The 12,024-nt window shown below is 37.3% G+C and overlaps 1 protein-coding gene and 1 long non-coding RNA gene across 2 annotated transcripts in view; one reads left to right on the forward strand and one right to left on the reverse strand.

The window, feature by feature from the left end:
• TDRD15 (tudor domain containing 15) overlaps positions 1 to 12,024 on the reverse strand; it is a 635,306-nt gene that overhangs the window by 135,811 nt on the left and 487,471 nt on the right. The gene's annotated exons all lie outside the window — the stretch shown is intronic.
• The window catches only part of LOC120621911 (uncharacterized), a 35,302-nt gene that overhangs the window by 6,905 nt on the left and 16,373 nt on the right, over positions 1 to 12,024 (forward strand). Inside the window, exon 2 of the long non-coding RNA XR_005658339.1 lies at positions 3,389 to 3,460. This is a non-coding gene — a long non-coding RNA (uncharacterized LOC120621911). The remainder of the gene's footprint in view (positions 1 to 3,388; positions 3,461 to 12,024) is intronic.

Consider the following 12,024-nt stretch of genomic DNA (forward strand, 5'->3'; position numbering starts at 1 on the left):
GTATGTGGAGTTCCCATATGCACACAGTCATTAAATTTCATTATTTTCTCTCGTTAGTCTGTGTCATGTTGATTTGAGTATTAGACCAGGTGGAAGAGCTAAGAAAAACAGAGAAAAGTTTCTTCCTCCCCCACAGTGTCACCCCCATGCCTAAGAGCAGGGAAGAGGGTGTTCTATCACCACCAGCATAAACCCTTCCTTAGATACATAATGGATTTTGCCTTATCTGATAGAAAAGTGATTTAATTATGTTCTCAAATAATAACTTCCTTGAATGCCACGTCTATGAACCCAATATGTCAATTATAATGTGGACACACAGACATCTCTGTTCATTTTCCTTAGAATAAGGCCCTGTAAAGTCTCAGGGCTACAACAGAAGAGATTCAGTTCTCTCATCAATCTAGAGAGGAGGAAGGACTCAAGGTCATTTTTTTTCTAGACTCCCTTCACCCCCGCTAGTCAGCTGGGTCAACAATTTAAGTTGTAGGGCCCTTAGAGCATTATCTTTCCTTTGATCCTAGCAATGCCATGTGGATTGATTTTAAGGTATGCCGATTCTTCAAAAGGCTTGATCTCTAGTTTAAGAATGTGAGTTAAGAAGGGATTTTATTGGAATTTTTTGGCTTTAGGAAATAAGACATAAGAGACCCCCTGCCTCTTACAGTCTTCTGTAAATCTCTGTCTCTAATTGTTTCTCCCCTTCAAAGCAAATTCCTATATGCTTCATAATGTATTAGTGAAGTCTCCAACAGGCACGTGTGTAAAAACCCTCTACCATCCAGGAGCAGTTCAAGATGAAGTGATTAGCAGTATTTGTTGTCAGGCTGTCTCCAAGAGATGACAATTTATATCAATTCACTGTGTGTCAAAAATCAGAGAGTGTGCCAAGGTGAAAACGCAATTCCATAGTTCCCAAAGGTGGATGAAATTTCCTGCTCCACGTGTGAATTTAATGTGTTTGCAGCTTAGAGAGAGGTATCTGGCCTTTTACGACAGACGGACTCTTACAGCACCACCTGCCAGCTGGTGGAGCAACACTGCATTTGCCCAAAGCTACCTGTTGTGACTGTTCAGAGGCCTCCTCGCTTGTTTCCCACCTGCTCTCTCTCCTATCCAGTCTCTGCCAACGCAGAGCTTCTGGCTCCACTTCTCCGTCTCGACGCTCTGCTGGCCTTCTGGGCTTTCAGTCTACTTAGCATCTGACAAGCAACTTACCTTATCAGACTCCAGCTTGAACTTGGCTTAGCCTGGTCTACCCCGACTTAACTGTGACATTCTCAGAAATCAAGCCCTGGCTCCAGCAGTTTGTGTAGAGCCTCGGCCACATCTCCTATGATGGGATGCAGAATCATTCTTAACATATGCAAAAATGAAACAGTACAAAACAACCTGACACAATGGGAATTAGGGATTTATTCTCTTCTATCATTCAGTTACACTCCCAGTGTATCTGTCCATACATTTCTATGACTTAATCTTAGGTAACACAGGAGAATCACAGCCGCCTTGTCCACTTAGAACGCCATTCTCTGTCCTCTGGTGCATCAATTCTAGTCATATAAAGAAAATAAATCACTCCAGCTGACTGAACCTCTCTTCCAACCCTGATTTCATCTTTCCCATATCATTTGGCAATCCCTTAAGCCTGCGTTTCAATACATATCACCAAAACAGAAAAGACCATTGATAAAAACAGAATAATCTACCAAGATAGGATGAAGAGAAAGAAATTATTCCATTCACACTTTTCGTTTGAACCCTTTTGACCCCTTGGAAAATGGAGGAGAGTATATGAAATGCACAGTGTCTGCCGACAACTGGCTCCACTAATCTCTCCCTCACTCATCTTCAGAATTCGCAAGGGTCCCTGTTTTGTTTACTCCCTCTATTGTAATCACAGATATTCTGAAGATTGTAAATTTCGAGTAAGAAAAACATCGTAAATGAGATATACTGTGACTAAGCAGCTACTCTTAATCTATCTGAGACAGCATAGATTGCACTTTGGAGGTAACGTCAGCAATTAGCTAATAAGGTATTCAATTTGACCATAGAATCAGTGGTTGAAATTTAGCAAATTGCTGGTGTCTTATTCTGTTTGAGCTGCTAGAATAGAATAGTGTAGACTGTCCAGCCAATGAACAAGAGAAATTTATTTCTCATAGTTCTGGAAAGTCCAAGGTCAAGTCCAGCAGATTGAGTGTCTGCTGAGAATCTGCTTCATGTTTCATAGATGCCCTTCTTTTTGCTCACCTGGCCGAAGGAACAAAACAGCTTTCCGGAATCTCTTTAATAAGGGTACCAATCCTATATGGGCAGAGCCTTCATGAATAATTACCTCCCAAAGGGCCCACCTCCACATACTGTCACTGTGGGGATTAGGTTTCATCATAGGAAATTTAGGGAGACACAAACATTCCACTCTATTGAAATCAAAGTTAATTCCTTCTTAAAGGAGAAGGGTTCTCCTCTATTACATAAGTTTTAAATCATTCCATATCATCCCTATCAAGACACTTATGTTATGGGTGCTAAATAGATCACTGTTTCTTGCAGCGATTATGTTGTGTTTCTTAGTTTCCAATGCTTAGTAATTTCTTTTTTCTGGATTTTTGGTCAGCACCTTTTCCTTCTTCTACCTTACCACTGTACAAGTCAAATTTCCTACAAACTACCAATGAGCCTCTGAAAAATAATACCGTGATCCATCTCTGAAGTTGACAGTTATGAATTATTCCCAGCTTACCCCACACCAAACCTCCCAGGTAGCTTGACTTGGTCAAAAGAAATAGAAGCTTAGGACTGTTGGTGCCTCCTCACCCAGCGGTGATACACCTCCAAAACACAGTTTAAGATGAGGCTATTTCTTTCTTGCCTAAAATGATGGACAATACTCATTGCTAAAAGCAAGTTGGAAAAATGTCACAGGGTATTTTTTTTCTTCATATTGCACTTGATTTTTTTTTTTTTTAAAGTGTACTGGGTAGCCAGAATCTGTGGCTTGTGTGTGTTCTGCATTCTCAATTCATTGTTATGGAAAATGGAGCTGAAATGACGTATGTGAGGCAAAACACACTTTGAAACGTCAAGCTTTTGCCATGTGCCTTTTAGCCACCTTCGGTGTCAATTAAGTCATTTATAGAACATCTTTTCAGCTGCTTCCCAAATCTGATCATATAAAAGTAATAGGGTATTGTCTTTTGCCCTTTGCGTTGTGAGGTTATCCAATTTCCATTCCCAGATGCACGTCATGCCTGCTCTCTTTTTTTTGTCTTTAAAATAAATCTGTTGCCTAAAGCTAACTATACAGTACTGTGAACATGACAATGAAGCTATTTTTAATTTGTCCTTTCGTTTTAATTATGCTGTTGGTATTATTTTGTAGGTACAACTTGCAATATTCTTGCTGCCACCTACAGGCTCCCCTGTGTACCACCTGTGATGTTGGGGTGGGGAGGTAGGTATAGAATTATCTGTTTATCTTGAAATAGAGATCTTGCTGCATTTCTAATCATTATTTGCCAGCATGGATATGAGTTTGTTGAAAATGCGTTTTTGTTTTTTTTTTGAACAATACCTACATCGTTACTTATTTCATGAACATAAAAATATCTGCAAGATCCTCAGAAAATCGGTAAATGGGACAATCTCTGCAAATATAAAGAATTCACTTGGGACACTAGAAGAGAAATCCTACACAAATGTGTTCTTAATAGTTTCCACAAATAATAAAATCAGCATGTTTGTGAAAACCCTAAACACATAATTGATCAAAGCAATTTTTACAGTTTAAAATTTATTAGCAGATGTGAAAAGGAAGGTTAAGAGAAAAAAAACCTCAGTCTGTTAGGAAGTATTTCTGTCTCATAGTGACAATTATTACCGAGCTGAGCTAATGGGGAAAGACCAGCACAGAGAAGCAGGAATGGAGGGGGAGCCGCTACTAAGAGTCCGCTTAACACACACGCATACGAGGGAAAGAGCGAAAAAAGTGACAATTGAATCCCAAAACCCTCTTGTGAATCTCAGTTCCCTATGAGGCTGGGAGAGCCCGGCACTTGTGAGATCAAAAGAACGTTCTCTCTTCGAGAAGCTGGCCTCAGAGGACAGAGGTGAGTTACTCGTGCAATATGCTGTGGTCTTTAAATAACACCTTGCCGATCGCCCAGTACCTACCTCCCTTAGACCTTTTTACTATTTCTTGTTCCAATATACACGCCTCTCAGAGTCAAAGTTGCTACTCACAGTGTGATGTAGAGCTGTGTGCCACTTCCTCGGCCTTTAACTACTGCACCCCCGTGGGCCTGAAACCCCCGAATTTGGAACGCTTTCACACAGTACAAAGCAACATTTGAACGTGGAGCGGGAACCTATATTTCTGTGGATAATCCATTTAACTTCTCTGTGTAATCTTTGCTTTATTGGTTGAAGAAACGAGCCCCTGCAAGGTGCGTACTATGTTCCAGGCCCTGTGCTTGGCACTAAGGACGAGAGATAAACAGGACAAAGCCTTTATTTCAAGGAGAATCCTTTCTCACCGGAGTGACAGAAGAAAGAAAGTGCAATATGGTGTGATAAGGACTAGTACAGAAGTAGGTGCTGGCACAATGGCAGTACTAAAGAGGCAGCGTGCCTCTCTGTTGGGAAAAACCCTGGAAGGCAAAGGGATAGGGAAAAAAAGACAGACAAATAGACCAGGAAGAAGGGACAGGCTCGCTTTGCCCATGCCCTTCAGTTCTTTCTTTCCTCACCTCTTGTTTCTTGCCAGGTGGAGGATTTTTAAATCAAAATTAAATTAAAATTAAAATCTTAGTAGGATAGTCTTGGCAATATCAACTAGGACCCAGGGCTCAGCACTATAATTGCCACATAGAATATTCCAGTTATTCATTCATTATCAATGCCCTCTTCAGTCTCATCACTTAAAATGCAAATATTCCAGAAATGTACACCCAACCTTCTCACCACACTTCCTTGCGTGAGAGCAAGAATGAAGGAGACTTACTCAGCACCCTAAAACTATTCAATGAATGTCACCTGAATAAACATGACCATTGTGTGATTCCTCACATTCTTGCCCAAATACTAAATCCTGCTGGATTTTTTTTTTTCCCAATTTGTATTTTTTCCCCTCTGACAATTTATTTTTAAAATTTTATCAATGTTTAAATATAAACTACTTTTATAACATTTCAGTTTTAGAAAACTAAACTTCTTTCACATAAAATAAAATAGAAATAATGAAAAACATTTTATTTCAACAATCATGTTCTCAGGAACTTCAGTATACCTAGCCATATGAGATCCTGTAATAGCTATAATTTTTGGTTACATTTCTTCTCTGTAAGAAGTATTCCAATGTATAGGGAGAAAAGGAAAAAATATTATAGATATTTTTATACATATTTATACATATACATATTTATACATAAAAGCAGACAAGTTTACCTCTGGGAAATTTTGAAATTGATGAAGCCTATCGCTAATATCTCTAAATTCCCTTTTTGTACTATTTCCCCATTTCCTCTAAGTATTTGCTTTCTCTTCACTATTCATGATGATCACCAGGCCAGCAAATAACAATGCTGCCTGAAACTCCCAGTCTCTCTCACTGTGACGAAGGAAATGAATCACTATGATGGACGCTTTAATAGGCTACACTCCCCAGCAGTATATGACTTTCAACTGAACCAACCAGAGAACACACTGTTCACACAGATGGAGTGATCGCTCCTGGTGGAAAGAAGAGCTTCAACAATTGTCTCACTGGCTACTCTGTGTGCATGTAATGCCAGTTCTGAAAGCATAGGATGAAATGATAGGATTTCCAATGCAGAGTATGAAGCAAAGGAGAGCAGAGAATAAACGTATCAGTGTATCCTCAAATAGCATGGAGAAGCTTCCTGCAAAATGAGAGATTTGAATAGTTCTTTAGGGAGAGATATAATTTGGAAAATCAGAGGGAAAGGGGAAGTTGGGAAAAGAAAGGGCACCCAGGTAGAGGAATGATCAATATGAAGAATAGACATGGCAGGGATGGCGACAATTTGCTTTTCAAGAATAATTTAAATTAAGACATTTTAAGTTTACCAGTAGTTTTTGTTAGTTTCAGAATACTCACTGTAGATTGTCACTTTAGGTAAAAAGTGAAAAAAAAAAATTTAACTAAATATTTTCCCATTTAAAAAATCTGCCTAAAATACAAATGGAGATAAACATTTATGATATTTGACCATTTCACAATTCTCTGATAGTACAGTATTTGATTTACTGTAATAAACTTTAAGAACCAGACTTTCCTTTAATTATTAAAGTCTAATTCCAAAGTGGGATTTTAATTAAGAATGAGAATTAGGGAGTGTTTGAAATGAATTCTGGTGAGTTTCTCCACAGACAAGAGAAAACAGACCTTTCCCTAAATTCCCAAGCCCACCGATTTCTGACTTAGATCAGTCCACCCTGATTGGATTCTGAGAATTCTTAATCAAGCATATTGCATTAGAAATTATATTGATAGTTGAAAGACTACAAAATATTAAATATACCAAAGTTTTGTCGATTTTTTCCTAACATATCTAGTCGGATGTTTATTTTCATACTTTCTTTTGTATTGATGTAAGTATTTAAGGCTATGACTTTTCCTCTGTGTTCTGATTTAACTCTGTCCCATTGATTACTGTATTGTTGTTTTCTGGAAAATCTAAAATTTAGGGTTTTGTTTTGTTTTGTTTTCATCTTTAATTCAAGAGTATTTGAGAAAGATTTTAACACTAAGCATTTTATATCTTATTATGTTTAGTTTATTGTATTAGAATAATTTTTAGATGTATACAGGCTTTCTTTATGGTCTAGAAAAATAGTTTTAAATGTAACAGGCATGTATTTAATTTTTAAAGTAATGAGTACCATGTTTATCTTCTCGCTCATGTTGTTAAGGAATATCATATTATTAAGTGTGTTTTTGTTTATTTGCTTCATCTAGGTCTGAGAGTAATGATGAAAAATCTCTGACTATTTTTAAGTCCATTTTGCCATCTCCCATAATTTCTGATTTATGAAAGTTATTGCTATGCTGTTTGGTACATAGGTGTTCAGAACTGTTATATTTTATTGTGAATCATACACTTCACATTTTAAACTGTTCTATTTTGTGTCACATAATGCTCTTTGACCTGAATTCTGCTTATCTGAAGTTAACACCAAGACTTCTGCTTTCTCTGTTACACTGGCCTGGCTTAGCTTTACCAAACTTACTTCCTTTTTCTTTTGGTTCTTCTGAGTCACTTTGTTTTAAGTGTATCTCATACAAATTAGAGTTGAGCCTTGCTTTGTAATTGCATATGCAAATCCTTTTCCTTTGAATAAGTGATTTAGGCTCATTTATATTTATATATTTATATTTATTAATATAACAGGCATGTTTCCTTTTAATTGCATATTCTTTTGTTGTTTTTCTCTTTATATTTATGTATGAAGTATGTTTTCTTTGTATTTTATGTCATTATTCTCATATTTATAAAGGTTAATATTAAAGATTATAGTCTTATCATTAGCTTATATCTTTAATACTTTCCCCTTGTGTTTTTAAACAGAATCATTTCTTAATTAAAATATTAAGAGAGAAATCATCTCTTAATTAAAATATTCCCTGGGTTATATCTATTTGTAGTATTTAAATTTGAAGAAAAGTTTAGTTGTATTTAAATATCTTGGCTCACTCTTTCTGGAATACAGTATAGGTTGCTTCATTGTTTCCTGATACTGAGTGTTACTATCAAAAAATCTGTTGGAAATTTTATTTTCTTTCCCTAAAAGAATAGTGAACATAATTTTTGACCAAAGCATATTTTGAGCGTGAAAGAGGCCGCTATTTATATTATGTTTACGAAATGACAGGCATAAACTGGGATTATCCCGGAGCAACCAGTCCATATGGTCTTCCTACCCACACACGACTTGGTATTTTGGTTTGGGAGCCTAAAATAACCTCTCTTTTTTTCATGATCATATCTATAATATATTTTTATCTTACCTACATTACATTTATCTTTCTTCTAAAACAATATTTTTTGCTCTCATTTTCACCTAAATTATGTTTCATTGTTGATAATTGTTAATAAATTTCCTCTTAGTGACTTTCCAATATGTTGATTGTTTCTCCTTATAGTTCAGAAAACTTCTCTTAAATTATACTTTTAAAAGCTGTAATATCTGTTGTGTCTTTTGTTGTTGTTCGTTTTCTTCATTCTCCTTTGCTTTATTCTATATCCATCATTTTGCCCTCTAATATCACTACTTCTCATTCATTTGGGGTTTTCTTCCCTTTATTTCTAGCTTCATTGTTCAGATGGTATATCATTAATTCAAGGTTCCCACTTAGTTGTACTTCCCGATATCCGTACCCTTTTAGTCTCCTTCCATACTGACTCATGATTTAACTATGTGACTTGTTTTGGCCAATGGGATATCAGCAAATGTGACAAATGTAAAGGCTTGATAAACACTAGCATATGGGGGCTTGCCCTGGTGAAATGCTACCATCACCTTGTGAAGAAGTCTAGTTTAAACTTCCTATCAGTGAAGGAGCGTGTGTAGAGACAGGTGCAGCTGTCCCAGGTTAACACAGCTCCCAGCCACTTCAAAAGCTAAATTTCGCCATGTGAGTGAGCCCAGCTGAAACTAGTATGTGTTGCTGGGCACATCCGACCCACAGAATTATGAGAAACATTAAATCATTGTTTAAGCCCCCAAACTATGGGGGTTTTATTATGAATTGTTAGATAACTTATAGAGAAATTGTTGCCTGGAAGTGAGGTATGGCTGTAACAAAACCCCAAGCATGGGGCATTGGCTTTAGAACTGGGCAGCAGATGGAGGCTTGAGGAGGGTGAGGAGTCTGCTGGCGAGGGCTGAAAGAATGGCAAAGAAAAGCTGGCAGAGGCTTGAAATGAGTTGAGGAAATCATTAGTGGCAAAAAAAAATGGCAGCTCATATTTCATGATAGCAAAACATTTGGCAAACCTGTCAAGAGCCAGTACATACAGAAGACAGAATTGTACCTCATGAACTAGTGGATCTGGCTAAGGATAGTTCCTGGCAGAATGCTGGAAATACCAATTGGCTTCTTTTAGGTGCATATGGTAAGGCGTAGGAAGAGGGAGATAATCTAAAGAGAGAATGGTTTCATTTGTAAGTGGAATTTAGATATGAAGTAGAGACAGAACTTTCTGGGGTAGAAAGCAAAACAGCTTCATATTTCCAGACTTTCCATATAGCAACTCGCGGTACAATAAATGGACTCTGGGTAGAGATCAAATCGAGGATATGGATGTAAAACCCCTTTTTAGATCTCAGAAAGATTTAAAGTGATATTTAGGAGACACTCTTAGCTAAGCAGAAGGGCTTCTGGGAATTTTGAAAACATTATCCCACAGTATTTCAAGACACCCAAATTAGAGCGAGGTCTATCTTCAAAAGTTATGGATATGAACTTGAGGCATGGATTGATTCCCAGCCATATCCACAAGAAATCATTCGAATTTTTAAGGTAGTTGTATCAGTTTGAATGAAAAATGAGAGCAACAGTTTAAAATGTGAAGAGCTCTCTGGACCTCCACCTTTCCACTTACAGCAAATATACTGATTAAGAGACCTGAGCCCAAAGCCAACCAGACAGAGCCAAGAGCCATGGGCAAACATGGACTAGGAAACCACTCCGAGGGGGCAAAATGAAATCTTAAGCAAGAAACATTCCCTGCCCCTAAGTAAGGATTTCCCACAACATATACTAAGCTCCCTTTCAGAATTGTTATGGACTAGTTATTACTAGATGCTTCCAACTCTTTCCTCTTTAAGTGGGAGTGTCTATTGTGGTTCTTCTGTTCCTGTCTTACCATTCCATCTTGGGTCTGTGGGGGGTGGCGGGGGGGCAGGCAACGTGTCTTTTTGTTCTTGGGTCTTTAGATCAACAGGAGCTACACTCAAGGAGCCTTTTCTGTATCCAGACCTAAGACACAAAATCATAGACTTTGAACCTGAATGGACTTCAACTTGATTCACTGGGGCCAAGTAGCAGACTAGCCACTAGCAGTGTTATATTGCTGCATTAATAGCCTTTGGTGAATCACACCTTCCTCTATTCAACTGTGTAGGCTACTCTCACCTTGACTGTGAGCTGGGCCATATGATTTTTATTTTGTTTTGATTTGATTCACCACTGAGTTCTAGAAAATAAGTATTTGGAATTTCCTTTGTTGAATGTCGCCATTGCCATTTCAAGAAACCTGGTCTAGACTCATTGGAGGTGAAAAAAACACAGCGAGAGAGGGGCCCAATCATACTAGCCATCCCAGCTACCAGACAACCCGCCCCCCAAATGCGGCCACATGAGTGCCCAGGCAAGACCAGCAGAACTGCTCAGCCAACCCTCAAAGTGGCAAGAAAAAAATATGTAATCATTCTTTTGGATCTCTAAGATTTGAGATGATTTATCATACGGTAAAAAAGAACAGAATTCCCTACTGTAATTCCCATTTCCCTTTGGCTCCTTGAAATATAATCTTCATTTCTTAAACAGTTTCGTCTATTTCTTGTCTTTTTCTCTCCCTATATTCTTCCAGTCTTCATTTCATCTCCTTCCGTCATTTAGCCTTTATCTCAGGTCCTCCTTCCCTGAGTTCTTTACTTCTGCTGAGTAATTTCCTTCACAGCAGCAATGGCTTCATTTGATATTTTTAAATTCTTGTTGAAATACCAAAAAACAAATTTCTTTCTGGCTACAGTTTACTCTGAAGCTTTTTGTTTTGTTTTGTTTTTGTGGAGACGCTTCTATTGCTGTTTTACACATTTCTTCCTAAAGCATATTTGTATAGCTGTTAAACTAGTTCCTTTAATTTCAAATACCGAGGGCGATTTTCATTGAACTAGTTCTTTTTCAAAGATGAGTGATGATGCAGGGGAGGGGAGGATCACCCATATTGACTTCTATTGCAATAAATCATTATTTTTTAAGTGCTTCTGTGTAACCACCTCTGCTTTGCAACTGAAAATCTAACTCTCTTAGGACTTCTATTATCAGTCCTATGATTTGCTCATTCTTGTTGATCCTAACAACGGTTGCAATTACTAAAAGACACAGCCTCTGAGTTTGAAGTAATATACTCCTTTATAGTACTTACATATTATCTTATCGTTGTTGCATGAGATCTTCCACTTAGTGCAGCACTTAAACCTAGTTCGTTTGCTCTCAGGCCTTCTTATAATAGTTCCCCCTAAGGGCGGGGTCCTCTTTCTAGAAGTAAATAAGTTCTTAAATCTACCCTCAAATACTTCTCTATCTTTGCTGGTCTTCCATTGTTCCACCAGCTCCTCTTCCCGCAAGAGTCCTATGTTCTGGCTCTGTTAGTCCCAGTTCTTTTAAAAGTACTTAAAAGTTTTCCGGAAAACTTGTGATTTCGCTGAATGTGATAGTTTTGCTTTTGTTTATTTTTTTACATATATGTAGAGTTTTCAAACTGAGCAATGAACTAAGCACCATCATGCTCTTACTAGAAGCCCTCTCCTTGCAGTTCGTTTTTGGCATTAAAATTAAATTAGACATAACAAACTTTTATTGATACCACTGTGTTTCAGAGCACATGCTAAGCTTTGAATCAGATAGCAAAAAAAAAAAAAAAAAAAAAAAAAAAGCCTAATCAAAGCATCTAAGATCTGAGAGTCCAGGACTAAAACTTGACAGAATTGCATATATTTTCCAGTAATTGCAATGCAGTTGGTTGAAGGCTTCTCAACCCTTAGGTGTCCATAAACCAGTAAAAATAATTTTATTTGATTTAGTTCATGTAATTTTGAAAATCTTTTATAAGAAAACACTTCTACCAGCATAAAATTATACTATTGGTGAATATTTTACTCTAAACAAATTAAGTCATAAGATTATACTCACATCATTCGAGAACATAGAATTACATCATTGCCTTTTTGTGAAATGTAATGTATCTTCTCATTGTTAGATTTTAATAA

This window comes from Pteropus medius, unplaced genomic scaffold (assembly GCF_902729225.1).
Source record: "Pteropus medius unplaced genomic scaffold, Ma_sr-lr_union100, whole genome shotgun sequence".
NCBI classification, from domain to species: Eukaryota; Metazoa; Chordata; class Mammalia; order Chiroptera; family Pteropodidae; genus Pteropus; species Pteropus medius.